This window comes from Callorhinchus milii, unplaced genomic scaffold (genome assembly GCF_018977255.1).
Source record: "Callorhinchus milii isolate IMCB2004 unplaced genomic scaffold, IMCB_Cmil_1.0 Scaffold2, whole genome shotgun sequence".
In the NCBI taxonomy this organism is placed as follows: Eukaryota; Metazoa; Chordata; class Chondrichthyes; order Chimaeriformes; family Callorhinchidae; genus Callorhinchus; species Callorhinchus milii.
Window position 1 is genome coordinate 114,257,333 of NW_024704743.1, and position 21,498 is coordinate 114,278,830.

General features: G+C 44.5%; 1 protein-coding gene across 3 annotated transcripts in view; it reads right to left on the bottom strand.

Moving 5' to 3' along the window:
- The window catches only part of LOC103174504 (extracellular sulfatase Sulf-1), a 129,078-nt gene that overhangs the window by 100,460 nt on the left and 7,120 nt on the right, over positions 1–21,498 (bottom strand). The window contains exon 1 of one of the 3 annotated variants that reach the window (XM_007886915.2): positions 4,738–4,840. The exons of the other annotated variants lie outside the window; for them this stretch is intronic. The gene's annotated coding sequence lies outside the window, so the exon portion shown is untranslated. Of the gene's footprint in view, positions 1–4,737; positions 4,841–21,498 lie in introns of those variants that run through there. 3 annotated transcript variants of the gene reach the window in all.

Genomic DNA, 21,498 nt, shown 5'->3' on the forward strand with positions numbered 1-21,498 from the left:
AAATCTGAGAGGAGTTCCGGAGGTCAAAATGATGATACACCGGGTTATCGGCAAAATTCACTCTTTACAAATCCTTTTGTGTATTAAAAAACAAGGGAAATATAAAAAGGCCTGCTGGCAGTCACGCTCAGTTCTAAAACAGCTGTTGGCCTGGTTCACTTGGTAAAACGCTCACCTCTGAGTCAGAAGGTTGCGAGTTCTCAGCCCTGTGTTGGGACATTAAGCTTATGGTCTTTTCTGACATTGTAATGCAATACTCAGGAGCTCTGCAACATCAGAGGTGCCATCCTTTAAGATGACATGTTAAAACTGCGACCTCATCATACGGATGTTAAAGATTGCATGAAAGCATTTGAAACAAAAAGGGAGTCGTCCCCAATGTCTTGGCCAATGATCCTCCAGATTAACTGGCCTTTCACCTGAAGGCTGCTTGTAGGATTTTGCTGTGTGCAATATGGCTACCAACGTTTACCTACAAAAACAGTCATTACACGTGAGTGCGAAGTGTGTGCGATATAATAAATATTCTTGTATTTGATATATTCACATCGGGAGGATGTCTCTCAGCGCTTCATAGGATTTTTACTGTAAAATGTAGTGACTGTGTGTTTTGTAGGCGGCAGCCAATTTTCAGACAATGTCGGCTAATTGGCAAGAATCATAAAAGCTAGAGAATCCTCCAGGTAGTGGATATGACAGACTGAAACTGGCACGTTGTCCTGACACTGGTACCCTGCAGGGCCCAGGTGCGTCTTTTGGCCATAAATCTTCAGAAAGTTCGCACTGAGATCAAAAATCTGAGAGGAGTTCCGGAGGTCAAAATGATGATACACCGGGTTATCGGCAAAATTCACTCTTTACAAATCCTTTTGTGAATTGTACAAATAAAGTAAGAAAGTGCATTGAATTACTTTGCACCCAACAGCAATTTGCAATTTGCACTTATACAGCACCTTTCACGCGAGCGTAAAAAGTGTCAAAGCACTTTACAATGATGGATTAGAAGCCTGCGCTGGGAGGGATATGGAGGCAGGAGACAAGGTGACCAAAGACACTGTCAAAAAGATAGTTCTTTAACATGCTATTCCTGTTTTATTTCATGTCATGTTCAGAGAATTATTTGTGAGTGTTAAGGTGAAGGATGACAGTGTTTTTGAATGTGAATTCATTTTCTGTATCCAGGTCAGGCTTAAGAATTCCAGGGCGCAGGGGTTTGTATGTGCCTCAGTGCTATGCAGAACTCTGTGTTGAGTTAGCTGATAGTGTGAACCCTCTCAGCAGTTGGCAGAGTTAACATTTGAATCCCTGCAGTTGTGGATGAGAGTCAAGCTCAAAACCCAGACAGTGAAAGAGCAACGTTCTCACCAGCAGTACCAGACAGCCCACTCAAAATACCTTCATAGAATTCTCCACGGCTCATACACAATCTCTTGTGCCACTAAACACTGTGTGAAGAATTCTTCCAGCTGTAATATCAGGTACTCTCAGAAACAAGAATGATTTTACCCATCGATGCTGTAACAATATTTCAGGTTAGCAACATTTACAACTGCACCCAGATACATTTAAGGGCTGTTTGAGACATCCTCACAATATGAAAAGTGATATAGGAATCTGACGTGTATTGTACATCACTCAGAATTGAAGTGACAGAACTCAAAGATTCAAGGGAAAGAAAAAACATTAAGAGAAATAATAATATTATGTATAATAATAAATTCTTACATTTAATATAGTGCCTGCCTTTCATGTCAGGAGGTCATGTCAAAATGTTTTGCTAAATTTGCTATAAAGTGTAGTGATTGTGTACTTGAACACTGCAACTGCCAGGAAAAGCACCCAAGTTGTGAAGTACATTTTGTTAGATTTCGACTCTGAGGCGATCTCAGGTTAGAGCCAAAATATTGTGAATGAACTACTTGCCTCTCTTCAGGCTTTTTTTAAATAAAACTCCATAGTTGTGGGTAATCTCTGTAAACTAAAGCGTTGCTGTTTCATATAAATTTTCAGGTGGTTCATTGTTTAGTACCCCATCCTTTCACGAGATCACAAGATTGGTTGAAGAAGGTCCTACGACTCATTTGATCTCATCCTTCCAGGACACTCCCTTGCGCACAAAATATACAGTCAATTCACTTTACAGTGAATTGACTGTATTCTGTATATTCTGTGAAGCGGTTTGAGACGTCTACAATGACGTGAAAGGTGCTACATCAATGCAAGGATTATTACTACTATCCTCCCAACAAGCTGTGCCAGTTGTTAGTTACCCACTGGGTGAAGAAAAAATATTCAGCAACAACTTGCATTTATATATCACCCTTCACACAGATGGGACCTCAGTTTTCACGCATCGCTCAAAGTACAGCACTTCCCAGCACTGTACTGGAGTGTCAGACCTACGGTGTGTGTTCACAGTCCCAGCGTGGGGCTTGAATCCACAACCTTCACTAACTGAGCCAGGCTGACACCTGGAACTGGATCGGGTGAGATTCTCTCTTGCTATTAAATGAAGCAAATTTCACAATGTGCACATGGAACTTTCCCGTGATCAGCTCAGATCAGAGAATTTCTCTCTGATGCACGATGTTGGAAAGTGTTCCATTTACAAACATTTCCATTTTGTTTAAGAGACATAGGGATTTATCTGAAAAAATATACACAGTACTCAGTGGTTCAATTTGTCTTTTCCAATTGTTATAACGCATGTGCACTGTTCAGATGGCTGCAGCTTATTCCCATTACTCACAGTGCCGAGATTTACTGTACCAAAGATGGGAGAGGATTCATCATTTCTGTAGTCAAATCCATCATTGGACTCCTGGGTGTGCAAGTGTACAGTAAGTTACCACAGAGGGGGAGGTCTGCAGATCAGTGTTTACACTGCAGTGGAATCCTCTTCATCTTGAATTTGATGTGGACTGTTAATTGACTCTTTCAGCCTGGAGTCAAGATAATCCTTTGAAGATTTTGTCCTAAGTAACAAGTCATAAGCAGAGTGGAGCAGTCCACTGGTGACCCACAATGTGTTGTTCGGTGCTCTGTCTACACAATTCATTTATCATGCTTCGTACACATGTGAGCCTAAGCACACAATGACACACATTCTCAAGAAACCTGAAAAACTGGATCAAATTCTTGGAAAGCCTTTGTTCATTCAAAGTTTTTCGGAAGCACTCCAAGAGCTGAGTCTGTTGAATGCATTTAACAGACGCTTTTAACACGTGCGTGTGCTATGGATGAAGCAGCAAAGCGAGATAGAGAAAACATTCTCAATATAACTTCATTTTGCATGCTCGAGTTACACCAAGAGCTACTGAAATCCAGGTTTAGGAATTAAGTGCAAAAGCCTTGGGGGCCTTCTAAACTTTACAAAATATACAAAAAAGTGACCAACCCATGAAGTGACATGGTGTGGGGTAAACTGGTATCCAGGACACCAATGCTTTCTTTATTTAGGTTCAGAGGATCAGGACATGAGGGCAGGAAAGCCTCTGAGTGTTTCATTGAAGGAGATTGGCTTGTCTTCTTCAACATCATTTTAACTCCGTTTCTCATTCCTCCTTTACTCTGTATGAATCACTTGAATTGATCACCTTTTCCTTCTCTTGTGCACTCCCTCCCACAAACCGGTTCAATTCACCGACACTGGGGACTCTACAGTCTGTGTAAAACGGGGAAGAAGCGCTGATTCAAGCCTCCTCAAACTATCCTGCTCAAATTTGGGGTCAGGGTTTTGAAAACTGCTGCAATCCGAAATAAAAGAGGCCAGAGAGTAAAACGAGCTACAGCATCGCAGTTTCACTTGGTATATGTGTTGCTGTGATGCTGTCAAGCACCGGTGCATGTAGCCTATATAACAGTCCTTTGCAGTAAGTAACCCGCTTTCTTGCGCTTACATTTGCTGCTGCGAACTAGCATTTAGCAAGCACTGAGGTAAAAGAGAAATATAGGTTCATTACATCTGTACGCACAACTCCAGCCTACACACATTCCATCTAAACCCATGGTCAAAGTGAAACCTGCTGTGCAGTCCAATGCATGATATAGTATGACACTATATTCCATGACAATTGATTAAAAAAAAATTCCTTATACATCAATATTTATCAACTGCGAATAAACGTACAGATTTAAGCAACAAGCCTACGTTTTCATCACCCTCAGAACAAACTCTTTGATTTGATAACAATAACTTAGACAAGATTCAACTTCAGTCTTCAAAGAGTTAAATAGTTCTTTTTAAAAACACACAGACACACACACATACCAGATCTATTTCCTGTGTGACTGTAATTGGAAACACATAAAGCTGTAACTATTACCTTGCATTTGTATTAGGCTCTTATGGTGAAGTAGATTGCACGAGATCTTGTACAAGCGATAACATTCATGGATTAAGATGCTTTTTTTAAAAAAAAAGAGACAGATGCTCGTGTGGTAACTTTCTGGCTGATATTAAAACGATTTCCCCCCCCAACCCAAAAAAAAATAACGTTGAATGTGCACATGCAGACCTCTCTCACAGCCAAATGATGATAAAGGGATGTTATTTGTTAAAATATAGTTTAACAGTGCAGATATGGAACTGCAGCTGTTAGAGGAGAGAGGGCAAAGTTCTGCCTCTGCTCACTTGCCTGCAGTTTTAATAAGTTTATTTCAGCCCTGGAGTTACTTTAAAGTTTGCTGACTTTCTCACTGGGAGAGTGGTGAAACCCACTGACTGAAACTCCTCACCTCCTCCTGAACTCTTAAGACTCCCCCTCAGCTGAATCCAGGCTGTTCCTCACTGAAAGTGAAGTGTTTTAACAGCAAAGAGAATCTGACCCTCACTTCACAGCTCGAAACCTGAGAGACAGAGAGAGAGAGAGAGAGAGAGAGAGAAATAATCCAATGCACCCAAACCCTTCCTGTCATTAATGCTCATGTATCTCATGGACATACAGTACTCGTTATCTTTCAGTCAGAGAAGAGCAACACCGACAGGAGATGAGAGCTTCGGACACAGTAAAATGAGCAGCACTAACATTTCATTGCTAACACTGCAGCAATTCTCCAACCTCCCCCCAACCCCCCCCCCAACACCCCCCAACCCACCCCCACCTCTCAATTTAAAAAAAAAACCAGACAGATTAAATGTTTTTGCTGTACCTGAAACCTGCTGAGGTGGTGGTGGTGTTTTTTTTTTTGGGTGGTGGTGGGGGTGATGGTGATGGCTTTTCAAACAAGATCTTCTTGAAAAAGGTTCTGCTCTCCACGTTCAATGCACAGACAGACACACTACAGACACACACTCGCACACTGCAGGACCACCAGGTTTCCCAGTGTTCCAGCCCTCTCCCTCTCTCACCCCCACTCAGATGTGATGACACGCACTTAAACCCCAACCATCTGCTGGAACACGTCCTCAGCCACTCAGCTCAGGGGGTGTGGAGTGCCCTCCCTGCCCTCCCTCCCCTGCCCTGCCCTGCCTGCCCTGCCCTGCCCTCCCTGCCTCTCCACCCAGTCCAATCACTGGAGAAGGGTGGCTCCTAAAAGCAGGAGGTTGTCCGGGACAGAGGACATACAAACCAGTTCCCTAAAACCTCTCGGGAGCACCAGTAACCTGAGAGCAACGTGAAGGAGGAGACTGGTGCAAACCTGGGGAAGGGGTCCTGGTTGGAGAGTGGGTGGGAGTGGGTGGGGGGGAAGGGGAGAGGGGGGGGAGAAGAAGAAGTTATTTTCCCAATCGTTCGTTTATGTTGTTTCTTGCAACTCCCCCGAAGGAGTTAACCCCATCCCCCTCGTCCTGCTCCGGGATCCTCAATGTCGGGTGAACAGAAGCACATCAGAGTCCCACTTGTAACATTCAGAAGACGTTCGTGGAGAACAGTTTCCCTTCGCAGCTCCAGAGGTGAAGGCAGATCCGATCTGATCTGCTGATAAAACTCTTCCAACAGAGCGGTGGCTGTGCAGAGCTGCCCCAGCCCAGGACCCCCAGACACCCTGCAGCACTTTTGCTTTCCCAGATTACCTTATATAACAAGTCAAGCCCCACTTCTGGAGTCCAAGGCTGCACACCCGCTCAGATGCACCCCTACTTAATCATTAATGAACCCCCCCCCACTGAATACAGCTCCTGTACAAGTCCCCACATTTCTTGGCATCTCAGCAACACAGTGCCTTCCCAGCCACCTATTAATCTTGGGACCACCCTCAGCCCTACTCTGTACGTTGCTGATACAACAACAACAAATTACATTTCATGTATGCACCCCCATATCTTTAATGCAGATTTGATTCTGCATTTTCTGGCCCCTTTTCTCTGGAACTCCGCGCCTTCAAAACCTTTTCGACCACGCTATCGGTCATCTTCCTCCCTCTCCTTCAGCACCCTTTCTACTCATCTCCAGCTCAACAATCAGTTTTTGTGTGAAGTGCTTTGAGACATCCTTCCCATGTGAAAAGCACTATATAAATATAAATTGCTGCTGTTGCTCTTAATGCTATGCTAATTCACAGTTATTGGTTGACGTTTCCCGGGTTAGTGGCACATTACAGCATTAACCACTGCAGCTATACTGGAGCCAGAATGGATGTAGAAGTCAAAAGGTATTTTTTTTACAGGCGAGGGAAGAAAACATAAATATTTGTTCCCATAAGTGAATCTTGTATGTTGCAAGCCATTTTACCAGTCCAGCAATGCTCCTGGAGTTAGGAATGGCTGTTTATGTACCCCATTAAATAAACCTGGTCCCCTCTGTTAGTTCACCTTATGTATGTTTTGAGTCCATGCTGACTTTTCTTTGTACGCTTTGTTTTAATTACTTGGAGCTAATACAGTCTAGGCTGGCACTCCAAAGCAGTCTTTCGGCTGAGACGCTTGTCAGTGGCAGAGAACAACGGCAAGCCAGGGGGAGAGAGAGGTGACCATAGGTACCATCGAAGAGGAAGGTCTTCAGGCGTGACCTGAAGATGGGGATGGAAGGGACAAGGCGGAGGGATAGGAAAAAGTGTTCTAGAGACATTAAAGCCAAGTTCCCACCTGCCTGTTCAGGTTGATGATAAAGATCCCATGGCACTATCTGAAAAGAAAAGGATGTTTCTCCGGGTGTCCTGGCCAACGATTCCCAAAATAAAATTGGTCATTCACTTCATGGCTGTTTGTGGGACATTGCTATGCCTTGCTGTGTCGTCTACAAAATTATGCAATCACTATATTTTAAAGTAAATCCTGTTAAGTGCTTTGAGACATTTTACCGAACAAGCAGATGGGACCTCGGTTTAACGTCGTATGAAGGATGGCACCTGTAACAATGGAGCAGAGCCGCAGCATTGAAATTAAATGGAGGCTGAGTTTCAAAGTCCCAATGTGGGGCTTGAAACCACAACCTTCTGATTCAGAGCCAAAAGTGCTGCCAACTGAGCCAGGCTGACATCAAGTAGCACAGCTAGACGCAGATTTCACTGAAATCCTTGCAGGTTAAGTTACATTTTCCGTAGATGTAGACGATCCCTATCTAGGCTTTGGATTTCATTAGACTGGCTGCATTACGCCCATCTGCAATACCTGCCACTTTAAAAATACAAAGAATCACTTGTAAAGACTGAGACCCTGGCACTGACCAGCTCACACTCCCGTCACCTGTTCTTTCTCTCTCTCCCTCTCACACACTCACACACAAATACACACACACACACAGATACAAGCTCCCCCCCACCCACCACCAAAACATTGATATCTGAACTGGTCAGCCACCTGTAACAAAGTCGCAAATCTAATCTTCCTTCACACACAACCCTCCCTCCATCCTGTTCAGCTGCCCATAGGGTGACTCTTGATGGGGGAGGAGGGCGCAGGGGAGGTGGTATGTGAAGCTTGTAGACAGCGATATCAGCAGCAACTTGATGACGAGGAAGTTGGGCACAACAATAATCCTCACATTAGATACAACACATTTCACGTCTCAAGGACATCTCAAAGCACAGGATTTATTCTAAAGTGTGTATTGTGCAGGTGAACCTGGCAATAATAACAAATTACATTTGTATAACGCCTTTCACATCGGGAGAAACCAATCTAGCAATCAATTTGCACAGAGTGAATATCCCACAAACAGCCATGAAGTGAATGATCAATTTTAACTGAGGAATTGTTGGCTAGGACACCGAGAAATAAAACCTTTCTCTTTTTGAGTAGTGCAATGGCATCTTTAACATCCACCTGAACAGGCAGATGAGATCTTGGTTTAAAGACTTATGCGAAAAACAGCATTTCCAAAGGTGCAGAGTTCTCCAGTGCTGAACTGGAAAATCAGCCTGGACTGCAAGCTCAGGACTAGATGTGCAGCTTAAGACCACAATCTTGTGGCCAAGTGACATTTTACAGGTAGCCTCAATATCTCTGGCCAAGGAAGAGAAACAGAAATCAACCAGGGATCCAGAGCAGAAGGATTCAGGTACTGAATTCCTGTGGACTGAAAAGATTCCTTCTGAAGGAATCCCATTAAGAAACACGGCAATTATACCTCACGATGCGAGTTTAAGTGTGTGAAAAATAATCCACTGCAATAAGAAATGTGTGGAGAAATCTTTTGATGGAGGACATGGAGGGAGACAAGGCAATACTTGGAGTCCTGTAGCTCAGTGGTTAGAGCACTCGCTTTGCAAGTGAGAGACCTGAGTTCAATTCCAGGCAGGGCGAAACCTTGGGCAAGTTTCCTTACTCCACACAGAGCCTAATAATAATCCCTCCAAAAAAAAACAACAATAAAATTGGTCATTTTCAATCCACGACTGTTTGTGGGACGTTGTTGTGCGCAATTGGCTGCCGCGTTCGCCCACAAATATACAGTCAATTCACTTTACAGTCTATTCTGTGAAGTGCTTTGGGACGTCTAGAAGACGTGAAAAGCGCTATATCAAATGCAAGGATTATTATTATTATTATCGATATTTATTAATAGTGAACCAATTATACAGTTATTTGGGAGCCCCACATTATTTTGAGCCCGGAGAACGTGTTGCCTGGAGCAGCACACCTTGTGCTCTACAACAAGTGAAAAGGTTTCGCTCCAATTTAAAGTCCTCAATTTTTTGGGGGGTGTCAGCTGGGTGTCTTGACACATGCGAAAACCCATCAGCATGCTTAAGAATATCCAAACCAAACTGAGAATTCCATTTCAGTGGAGCCTACACCCCACCCTCCCCATCCCCAGGAGGATAGAAAGTCCACAAAATCATCTGAAGTCCTCAGGAATCTGCCAGGTGTCCAACTTGTCATTGCTGTAGATCCCAAGCAGTGATTAGCTTAGCCTCAGATGAAAGGGAGCTATGCAAGTGAGCCTGAGCTATCGTCTAACCACACGCCGCCTGTCTTAAACCTGGTGCTGTGGTTCTCACTGGCACAAGAAGCCGGTGGCAGCAATCAGCAATCAAAAGCAGAAATGTTCTTTCTTAGCAGCAGATGGGCAGCAGCTGCAGCACCAGCTGACACTTCAACTATGTAACTGGATCAGAACTTTCAAATGTCGAAAGTTCCACCGAACACGGTACATAAAAGTTGTGGCTTGAAAGAATCCTGCTCCTCCTTTTTAATATAAATAGGAAATTACTGGTCGGTTTCACTTTAAACCCGTCTGCTTATTTAAATTAATAGTTCCTCGAGTCACAGGTTATTTGAAGCTCGACATTCAACACACCCAATATGCGGATTAGAATCAGGCTTCGGCATTTATTGTATTACCACAAACGTGTTGTCTTACCCAAGCACGACGAGAAAAAAAAACTGCAGTGGCCTTATGTCAGTGCAAAATGCTAGCTATTTCACCTAAGGATTTGCCGTTCCTTTAAGTGCTGTTTAAATGGTTACTCCTCGCTTTAAACTGATCATTTGGTAAAGCTGGTGTATAAAGTAACTAGCAGACACCTGGCGTATGTGATTAACGCAAAGAATGGTTTGTTTCATTAGGGGGTGGGTAAAAGGAGAAATGACAACTTGAAATTATTTTATTCCCAAAACGCGACGCTAGTCATGAATGGTCCCTTTTGTCTTACTTTGTTTTATAAAATGCCTGTGGTGCTCCTCTCCGCCTACTGTCCTCAAAATAAACATGTCAATGGGCAGCCCAGCAGTTCAAGCAGTTGAATGCTTGACTTGTAACTGGAAGGCCGATTGTTTGATTCCCAAGGTTGCCTTTCCTTTGAAGTAATTTATCCCAGTCGGGCGAGATCCATTTGCATGGAAAAGCTATACTGGACTATGCAGAAGCAGAGCAAGTGAGAGTGAGGTCATAGCAAGACAGAGACAGAAAGACACTCAGAGACAAAGAGAGAGAGAAAGTGAGCAATGCCAATGCTACAGCCAGTGCCTCGCTGTGCTGGAAAAGCTCTGGCTCCACAGATTGATAAACTTTACGACTGAGAGTTCCTCGGTAGGTAAATTCAGTCAAGAGGAGAGTTCATGGAAGACGTGGTCAAAGAGGAAGGTCTTGAGATGGGCCTTGAAAGAGGCAAGGGAGGGGGTGAGCCGGAAGGATTCTTGGATGGAGTTCTAAAGGGCAGAAATGCTGGTGGCCTGAATGCCGATGATGGGGAGGGGAGAACGAGATGGGGGTCATGGAGCAGGCCAGTGTCGACCGAGCGATTCAGTTAGTAATGTGATCATCTGATCATTGTCTCCCAATCTTGAATCTCCCCCCTATCATTCAGTCACCTCCATCCAGTCACCCCCCATCCAGAGTTCATGAAGTTACCCTCCTATCTAGAGCTACCCATCCAATCACCCAATTCAGCTCCCCCCACCCATCTAGTCACCTCTTCCTCGTCTAGAGTCACAGAAAAGGTGGCATAATAGGAGAGAGCGAGAGGAGAGGGAACACATTGCTCAACAATTGAAACCCCATTTTTAAGAAACAGAATCCCGGGCAAGAAGGTATAAATTGCGGTAATTTGATTCAGGGTTTCTTTTATTTTTAAAAATCCAGTTGATCTGGACGTTATGGGTGGAAGATGGTCAGGCGGAGGGAGCTGTGGGAAACCCTCTAATCCATGGCCCAGAATTCATCACTAATTGGGAATCTCACTCAGAGATGACTGGTGAGGGGCGGAGACAGTCAGTCACCCGGGCACAGTCAGGAGTAGAACTCTAATCTCCTGAAGTTTGTGCTAAAATCACATTTGCTCTGGGGGCGGGGGTGCGAGAGAGGAGATCCTGTATTATAGCTGACCTGCCTCTGACCCTGCCTGGACAACCCAAGTGGGAAAGTGCTGCATGATGAAAAGCCTCATGACTACTGAATAAAAAGTTTCCCACAAACATTTGAAAATTAAACTTCAAACCATCTGCCTGGATCTGATCCTCTTGCCTTTGAATCAATCAACTGTCTTCACAAGAGACGTAGGTGGTAAGAAGGCACAGACTTTTTTTAACCCTCCTCTGCAATTTTTTTTGCTGTCACACCAGCTCTGTGAGTATTTATTAGTGGACAGAATTGAACTTCACTTGCATGTGTCTGTCTTTCCATTGACTTTAATTTCCACGTTTAGATGGGATGCATGGAATTCCTGGTTTGATTTGGGATACTCTTAACCATGGTGATGGGTTTCCGCATGTGTCAGATACCCGACTGACCAAAAAAAACATATTGACTGAAGCATCACTTTAGTGAGTGGCTAAGGCAGCACAAGGACATTCTCTCTCTCTCTCTCTCTCTCTCTCTGCCTCAAGCCCACAAGGCAAAGAATTGGCTTCCGGTCAATTGGACTGCAATCATCCTGTTACTTGTCAATTTCACACATGTCATCCGCGTGCATTCAAAGCCGGTGGCCCGCATTTCCCAGTCACTGTGCTAAGCCCTCCCTTTCCCCTTCTCCAACTGCTCCAAGTGCCTGACCTCTGCTGTCCTGTTTTGTCAAAGCCCAAACACTGCCCATAGAAAACTAATGTAGCAGAGAAAACGGCAGTGTGCAGTTTCGCTACCCGATGAGCTATTATCTCACTAACTGTGTTAGTGAGACGCATCGCATAGCACATCACATCTAAATATGTGCCACAGCAACTGCTTTCTTTGGGAGGGGGAAGGGGGGCTGTCTTGAACTTTAATCCAATTTCTTACTGTGAAAAATACATTCACTTAAACCTATTATCAGCCTGGTTATCACTGCTACAGAACTTTCAGCTAGACTGTGTGCAATCTTGCACATATTTTCCTGTTTTCTTTCTTTTGTCTTTTTTTCCCCCCCATTAAGGACTGCTGAAGCCTCATACATACAACGCAGCCCCCACCCACCCCCACTGAAGTTCCCTGAAGATTTTCCACTCCAGCCACCCGAACGCTATTTTCACTCCAGCTCCTTTCTAAATCTCTTCCCGGAAAAAAGAACAATGTCTTTGCTCAAGCCGCGGCCTTGGGATAAATTAATTTCCAGGGCTGGTGGAAACATTTTATTTTCTAGTGATTTCAAGGTCTATGTGTCCCTTGCTGCTTCCACTTCTACAAAATAATACAAGGCAGCAACATAAAGCCCCAAGAGGTAACCAATTACAATAACTATTTTTTTATACACGCCCCCCCCCAACCCTGGACCACATTGAAATTCTTCAGGGACTTTCTATATTTATGTCTTTATGAACTCAGATGGTATTTTTGCATGTTCCGCTACACGTTTGCATGGGGTTCCAGAGTCAGCTATATATGATAATTATTGCATCTGATATAACCTCTTATCACATCATTGAGGCGTCTCAAAGTGCTTCACAGAATATATTATAAAGTGGAATTTGTGGGCGAAACATGGCAGGCAATTGAACAGCAGTGTCCCACAAAGAGTTGTGGATTGAGTGACCGAACATTTTTTTGAGGGATTATTACCTTTGGAGGACAACTGACAACTGAGTCATACTTACTGCTTGGTAAACCGAGGCGTGTGGAGCAAGGAAACTTGCCCAAGTTTTCGCCCCACCCAGGGATCAAACCCAGGTCGAGAGAGTGCTGGGATTTCAACTTTAACATCCAGGATGTTTTGAAATGCAGTCACAGTCTGAGCAAACAACCTTCTCTTTAACCATGAGCAAGTACCCACAAGGGCAAGAGAAAGATATTACAGCCTCCATTTCAGGTGATAAATCTCACAACGGTGCATACAATTCCACTGAATCGTTACCCACAGGGAAATTAACGAGTAAAACGGAAGGGTGGTTGATAGGCAGGAAGCTGAAATGCCTTTAAAAAATCGCTTTGAATGCTATGATGGGAGGACAGTAGAGCAGGTATTCTGTAAAGAATAGATCAAATGGGCCAGAGGGCCTTCTTCATCCAAACCAATCTTGTGATCTTGAGAAGAGACGATAATAATAATAATCCTTGAATTTAATAATAATAATCCTTTCATTTAGAAATAGTGCCTTATCACATCTTTGAGACGCCTCAAAACGCTACAGAATATACTGTAAAGTGAATTGACTGTATATTTTGTGGCCAAACTCAGCAACCAATTGCACACAGCAGTGTCCCACAAACAGTCGTGGACTGAAGTGACCAATTTTTATAAAAAGGAATTGTTACCCCTGGAAAAGCGACCTGCCAATTGACTAGGTAAACAGAGGCGTATGGAGTAAGGAAACTTGCCTAACATTTTGCCATATGTGGAAATTGAATCCAGATCCTCTCGCTTGCGAGGCGTGTGCTCTAACCACTGAGCTACAGGACTCCCATCACTTTGATTCCAGAGCCTCCTGTTCACCAGTTAACCGCATCATACAAACATTTATATAATTTGCAATCCCGATGAAACAAGGAGAAGCAACAGTTTGACATAGCACCTAATCACATCTTCAAGACGTCTCAAAGTGCTTCACAGGATACACTGTAAAGTGCAGTGACTGTATTTTGTGGGCAATGGAGTCTAATATGGTACGTTTGTAAATTAGCAGTGGCTGCGCTACTTGTGAATTTTAATATTGCTGCTGAAATTACTGAATTTTTTCACTGACCAATGTACTAAAACAGATGGAGCAGCCTCGACTGGGGATGACAATCAATACACACAACCTCTTGTGTGGGAAGACAGGATTTTATTCCATGATGAAACATTTGCGTCTGGTTTCTACTGGCGAGAACAGAATTTTACATGCTTACTATAAAGGAAAAACGTGTTATGTGAGCATATCGCAAACTTAATCTTCCTCCCTCCACCCCCCTACACTGTCCTTTGCCATATATCAACAGAATGAACAAAATAGCTCAGTTGATAAATTTGCCGCTCATTGTGGAACTGAGCCAGATATAACAGGAAAGTACCAAGTTTAACCCATGGTCTGCTCTGTTAGCTGATCTCAGCCAGGTTGACACTGGGGCTGTATAAACGGCTTCAGCAAATAATACCATTCCTTGCATTTGATATACCGTATTGCTTTCACATCAGCAGGACATCTCAAAGCGCTTTATTGGATTTTACAGTAAAGTGCAGTGACTGTATTTTGCCAGCGAACTCGGCAGTTAATTTGCACACAGCAATATCCCACAAACAGCCTTAAACTGAACAACGCATTTTATCTGGGGGATTGTTGGCCAGAACACTGGGAGAAAAAATCCTTTACTTTTTGAGTAGTGAAGTGTTAGCCTAGACCTAGATTATATGAATTCAAAGTCCCAAATGGGGCTTGAACCCACAACCTTTTGACTCAGTGGCGAGAGTGCGATCGACAGATATCAGCAATGATAGCACACTATTTCTTTAAGTCTCTGCTTTTGATTGACGTGGTACACCAATACACAAACGTGTGTTTCGCTGTGTCAACCCCTTTCGTTTTTTTTAAAAACAAAAACCTCAATAAAGTTGATGGTGAAATTGCTTTTCCACGTGACAATGGAATTGGAACAGAGAAATACCAGGGAGAGAAAATTTGTGTTGGAACTGATTTGGAGGTGAGGTCCAGTGTAGCTCCAATCTGTCCGAAACTATCTCCCAGGGCTACGCCACCAGGCAGACAGGCAGGCGGGCAGGCAGGCAGTGGGCTGGCATACAGGCAGTTGCTATCAGGTGAGCGTGCAATGTCTGTCTCTCCTTGTGTTTATAAGAGTTCTTGGAATTCGAGTCTGAACAAGTCACCACAAACAAATTTGGAAAACCCAAACTGTTCCAACTTCTTCAATAGTAATCTACAGTAATAAAGAGGAAGTGTCTGCCAATGTATCTGACAATCAAGTGCATCTGACACTCTCGCAATAACCAATTGACATAGACATGATTTATACCTCATCGGAAAGGCCTTGATCTGGCAGTGTCATGGGCATTTTTTTGGGTGGGGGGGGGGAATGTCCTATCGTTAATGAGCTATATTAAAACATGCTTTAATTAAGCCTCAAAATATGAGGTGTGCATGGTATTCTGCAACTACGAAGCAACAGAAAGCACACACCTTTCTGAGATACGCATCTATATGTATGGCATTTCCTTCTGGTTGTCGTGGGAGCTAGACAGAGAGGCACAGACTGTGAGAGAGACAGAGACTGTGAGAGACAATATGTTATAAAGTGTAGTGACTGTGTGTTTTGTGGGAGAGACAGAGACTGCTTTTTGATTGGTGTGGAACATCAGTACACGAGTGTGTGTTTTGCTGTGTCAACCAGCAGAGATGTCACAATGTTACTGGACTGTCCTCTGTCCCTCTCCATTCCAAGGAGCCTGGCTTGCAGCTTGCAGCAGTGCAAACACTGCAGAGATCCCGGGCCACATCTGACCACCGGACTTGGTCTTTGTACAAACATGTGTAAATGCGGCTTAAATCTTTTCAGCAGCGATACAGTACACTGATTCTAAACTGCATTGTTTGTCCTGCTTTCTCCAGTGAGGGCAAGTACAAAGCAAGGGTTAAACTGGTGACCTTGAGCTTTCACATCTCTGTGAATTGGCCTCCTCCCGATTTAGCCCTGGAGTGGGCTTTGCAACTACACACTTGGCATCAGGACCGATTCACTTTCAACAGGATTATCCGAATGTCACCTCGCTGATCCCGGGGTCTAATATCATAGTGATCAGGCAAGAGAAGGAGGAGGTTATGCATATTGATTTCATTCAGCTTTCCTTCACCCCACACAAATGATTGTCTGTAACCGGAACTGTTGTCTTAACAAATCTTTACAAATGTTATCTTCAAAGATTCTGGGATATGATGTTCTGAAAGATTTTCTGCAAAACCTGCTGCATTGATAAGCGCAGATGAAAAAAACTCAGAAAAGGTCGGAATTGTCTGGTTTTTTAAAAAAAGGAAACATCATATTCATATCAGTTTGTGGGCTCTGTCTGGCACACAGCGGTCCCTCCATCACTGTTGTCAACGGGTCTCCATAATAAAAAAAAACACTTCAAAATAGAAAGAGCACTGAGAAGATTTGGCAACAACTTGCATTTATATAAAACCCTTCACTCAGGATACCCCTCGGTCTTCTGCATAGCAGCAGGATTAGACACCGAGCAGGGGCAAGGGGGTGGGGGAGTTGACTGTTGACTGTAAATTGACCGAAGAAATAGGTCAACAACATGAACAACACAGTGCCTTTCTCATAGGGCAACATCTGCAAACACATCACAGAGACAAAGTCGAAGATTGACTGGGGAGGAGACAATAAATGGAGAGAAAAAAAAGCTGGCAGTTTTTTCATAGCAGTAGAGAAGGTTATGGGGATCTATAAGGGGGGAAGGTTAAGGGATACAATAAAAGGGTATTTTTAAAAAAATAAACAGAGTTCAGTCAGAAAGTGAAACACTTTATCATAATTGGTTGCTTGAGCCAAATCCATGACAACATGTAATAGCGAATTGTATAAATACTCAAAGCCAAATAATATTAAAGGGGATAGGTTAAGAGCAAGGGAATGGGATTAGAGGTAGCGCAGATAGCTCTCATTGGGGAGTTAGCAATAGCACAGACACAGAGGGCTAAATGGCCCATTTCTATGCTGTGAACTTTCTTCCACTCAATGAAATTAATGCTTTCTGTTTAAAAGCTCATGATGGATCGAAATGAAGCAAAGCGATTCAGCACATGGTTGTGTAATAATAATGGTAAACATGCTTGCATTTGATAAAGCACCCTTCCTATTAGGAGAACGCCTTAAAGTACTTCACATGCATTACTGCGTATTTTGCAGCAGCTAATTTGCACACAGTAATGTCCCACAAACAGCCATGAAGTGAATGACCAATCGGATTATTGGGGAACCGAGAGAAACTCCCTTCTCTATTCAATTGGGAACTTTTAACATCCATCTGAACAAATAGACAAAACCTTGGTTTAACATTTCATCCGAAGAACAAGTATAGATTATGTAGAGAGCATGCTATATGAAAAATGTACTTTTATAGATCGGATTCCTTGATAGAATGCCTTCATAAAAATAAACAGCCTGGCATTGCATGTTAAATTGGTGTTCATGTTTACCATTTTCTCCCTGTTCTCTTCCCGATTGTGAATCATTAGCCCAACCACCCACTCCACTTCAGCCAGAATGGACCGGGAAGTCGGCTAGTTTGTGGCCACCTGCCAATGTGGAGTCCTGTAGCTCAGTGGTTAGAGCACTTATCTAACAAGCGACCTGGGTTTGATTCCCAGCAGGGCAAAACCTTGGGCAAGTTTCCTTACTCCACATGCCTGATAATAAACCCTCAAGAAAACAACACCAACAACAGGATTACATTTGTATAGCGCCTTTCATGTTGGGAGGACGTCCCAAGGTGCTGGACAGTGTAAGGCATTTCAGACCTGAGCTGGGGTCATGGAGGGAGAAGGGTGGGGAGGGGGGGTGGCCGATAGCATGGTCGAAGAGGAGGGGCTTGAGGTGGGACTTGAAGGAGGCTAAAGAGGGGGCGAGGCGGAGTGACTGGGGGATAGAATTCCAGCGGTTGGGCGCAGAGTGGCTGAAGGCTCTCCCGCCAATGGTGGGGCGGGTGGGTCGGGGGCCTTGGAGCAGGCCAGAGCCGGCTGAGCGGAGGGAGCGGGCGGGTTGGTTGGGGTTTAGGAGGTCGCAGAGGTAGGGTGGTGCGAGACCATGGAACGCTTTGTAGGTGAGGACCAGGATCTTGAACTGGATCTTCTGAAGGATAGGGAGCCAATGGAGTTGGTGAGAGTGGAGGAGATGGGGTCACGGAGTTTGGTGCGGGAGAAGACATGGGCTGCAGAGTTCTGGGTTATCTGCAGCCTGTGGAGGGAGGAGTTGGGAAGGCCGACAAGTAGAGCATTTGCATAGTCGAGCCTGGAGGTGATGAAGGCACGAACAAGAGTTTCAGCGGCCTGAGGAGTGAGGAAGTGGCGGAGTCGGGCGATGTTACGGAGGTGAGGGAAGGCAGAGCGGGTCATGGCTTGAATGTGGGGAAGAAAAGACAGTTGAGGGTCGAACAGGACACCTAGGTTCCTGACTGGCTTGGTGAGTTGTAGTATGCAACCATGGAGGTTGATGCTGCCAGAGCCTGAGGTGCTGAGGCGATGGCGTGAGCCAATCAGGAGGGCCTCAGTCTTGTTCACATTCAACTGTAGGAAATTTGCCCTCATCCAGGACTTGATGTCCGACAGGCAGTCTGTCAGGACAGCAGTGGTCCTGGAGTTGAGGGTGGAGGCAGAAAGATAGAGTTGGGTGTCATCCGCATACATATGGAAGTTGACCCCATGTCTGTGGATAATGTCACCAAGGGGGAGGATGAAGATATTAATGAGGAGATGGCCATGGACAGACCCCTGGGGGATGCCAGACGTGACAGTGCGGGGCTGGAGGAGAAACCGTTAGAAGCAACAAAGTGGAGGCGGTGAGAGTGAGAGGATTCGATCCAGGCAAGGGCAGGTCTGCAAAGATTAAAGAAAGAGGAGAGGATGGAATGGTCGACAGTGTTGAAGGCGGCAGAGAGGGCGAGGAGGACAAGGAGGCAGAGGGAGCCCTGATCACAGATGTTCAGAATGTCATTAGTGACTTTGACCAGGGCTGTTTCTGTGCTATAGGCAGCGCGGAAGCCAGATTGGAGGGTTTCAAAGAGGGAATGGTGAGAGCTGGGACGCGATGACTTATTCCAGGACCTTGGAGAGGAATGGGAGGTTAGAGATGGGGCGGTAGCTGAAGAAGAGAGATGGGTCCAGGGAAGGTTTTTTCAGGATGGGGGTGATGGTGTCTGTTTTTAGGGGGGTGGGAACAGAACCGGTGGACAAGGAGAGGTTGATGATGTTGGACAGGAGAGGGGCCAGAAGGTGGAGCTGGGGGATGAGGAGAGAGGTGGGGATGGGATCGAGGGAGCAGATGGTAGGTTTGAGTTTACGAACAATGGCGGTGAGGGAGGAGGGAGAGATAGGGTCGAAAGAGTATGGTGGGGATGGGTCATGAGGGAGAGGTGATGTGGGGGTGGCGGTGGACAGGCAGAGGTGGCTGAACGTATCCCCTCGATTTGGGATTCGAGGAAGTCCAGTATAATAATAATAATAATCCTTGCATTTGATATAGCGTTGGGAGGACGTCCCAAAGCACTTCACAGAATAGACTGTAAAGTGAATTGACTGTATATTTGTGGGCGAACGCGGCAGCCAATTGCGCACAGCAATGTCCCACAAACAGTCGTAGATTGAAAATGACCAATTTATTATTGTTTTGTTTTGGAGGGATTATTATTAGGCTCTGTGTGGAGTAAGGAAACTTGCCCAAGGTTTCGCCCTGTGCCTGGAATTGAACTCAGGTCTCTCACTTGCAAAGCGAGTGCTCTAACCACTGAGCTACAGGACTCCAGTATCTCCTCACAGTTGGAGTTTGAGGAGAGGATGGGCGAGGCATCGAAATGTGGATGGAGGAGACGGTTTGTAGTGGAAAAGAGAAGCCTGGGGTATAATAATAAACAAGAATAATTTGGTCCCTCAATTCATGACTGTTTGTGGGGCACTGCTGTGTGCAACTGGCTGCCGCGTTTCACCTACAAATATACCATCAATTCACTTTACAGTATATTCTGTGAAGCGCTTTGAGATGTCTCGAAGATGTGAAAAATGCTATATCAAATGCAAGGACTATTATTATTAATAATGATTCTCTGTTAAGTAACTGAGATGGGACCAGTAGATTTTGCCTCTCCACAGAGCGAACACGTAAGGTCACATCCTGCCACCCAGCTCAACCCTGAGCCAATATATTCATCCTACTGAGGGAAGCAAATCTGACTGACAATCAGCCTGGGCCTGTGGACCTTCTGACAACAACAACAACTTGCATTTAGTGGAGGCAGAAAGATAGAGTTGGGTGTCATCCGCATACGTATGGAAGTTGACCCCATGTGACGCAAATGTGTGTGGTTCCACCCACCATATGACGCGAGGCGTGCGGTTCCGCCCACCATATGACGCGAGGCGTGGGGTTCCGCCCACCATATGAGGCGAATGCGAGGACTTTTTTCCCGCGTGAGCGTCCACGTGACTTTACGGCCTGCTCATTAACTGCCTGTCAATCAAGCAACCACGCGCCCAGATTTTGTTGCAAATTCAAACAGCTTCTGCAACTGAATCATTTGCAAATATTTTCTTAACTAATCTAATTAAAGGGACAGGTCCCCCCATTTCCCTTAAATATTATATTATTACTCCAAGACCGTTTCTGGGACACTGCCATATGCAATTGGCTGCTGTGTTTCACCCACAACATACACGAGAGAGAATATGGGGAGCGGGGAAAGCAGAATTTCAAAGAGTGATTGTAATTTTAATCAATATTTTGTCTTAGTCGTGTCCAAGTAGTTTAAAGGCTGATTTTATGATTCACTCAACACTTGTGGAGCTTTTCATTGTAAAGTTAGTTGCTCGTTTACGCAATGCGGTGGATTAGCTGTGAGGTCAGAAGCGGTAATCACACACAGATTACCATGAATATCCCGGGCCCAGCAGGATAGAATAACATTGACGCTGAGATTCCTGGCTCAGTTCACTTGTTATACTAAGGACATGATTTCTTCTGAACTGCTGATGGGTTTTATTTATTGCAAAGTAAAATTTGCAATATTTTCCAGTGGTGATGGAAGTTTGAATCTCCATTTAATTGTATGTTAATTAATAGTATGTTTATGTTAATTAATTATTAACCTGTATGTTTATTTAATCTCTCCCTTCGCTCAGCAAGCACTGGTTCACCCTGCTTCGTGTCCCACCTCCTATTCAACCCACCATCTTTCAGCTATTCAACCTCCATTCTCTGGTACTCAATTCTAAAGTCCCTCCAACTTGATCCCTCCCTCGCCTTGTTCAAGGTCCCTCTCAAGATGCATTTCTTTGACCACGCTTTCGGTCATCTCTCTCTACCCACCCTCCTGAGCTCCCACCTCCAGCTCGGGCACCCAGCCAACATTGTTAAGCACTTTGGGACATCCTCCAGATGCGAAAGGTGTTATATAATTCTAAATTTGTATGTTAGCATCTTATTAAATGTTTGCCACTAGAAAAAAAGGATGAGCGGAAAATATTCTTTTTTAAAATTGATGCAGAACATTTCTTTCAAGGAGGAA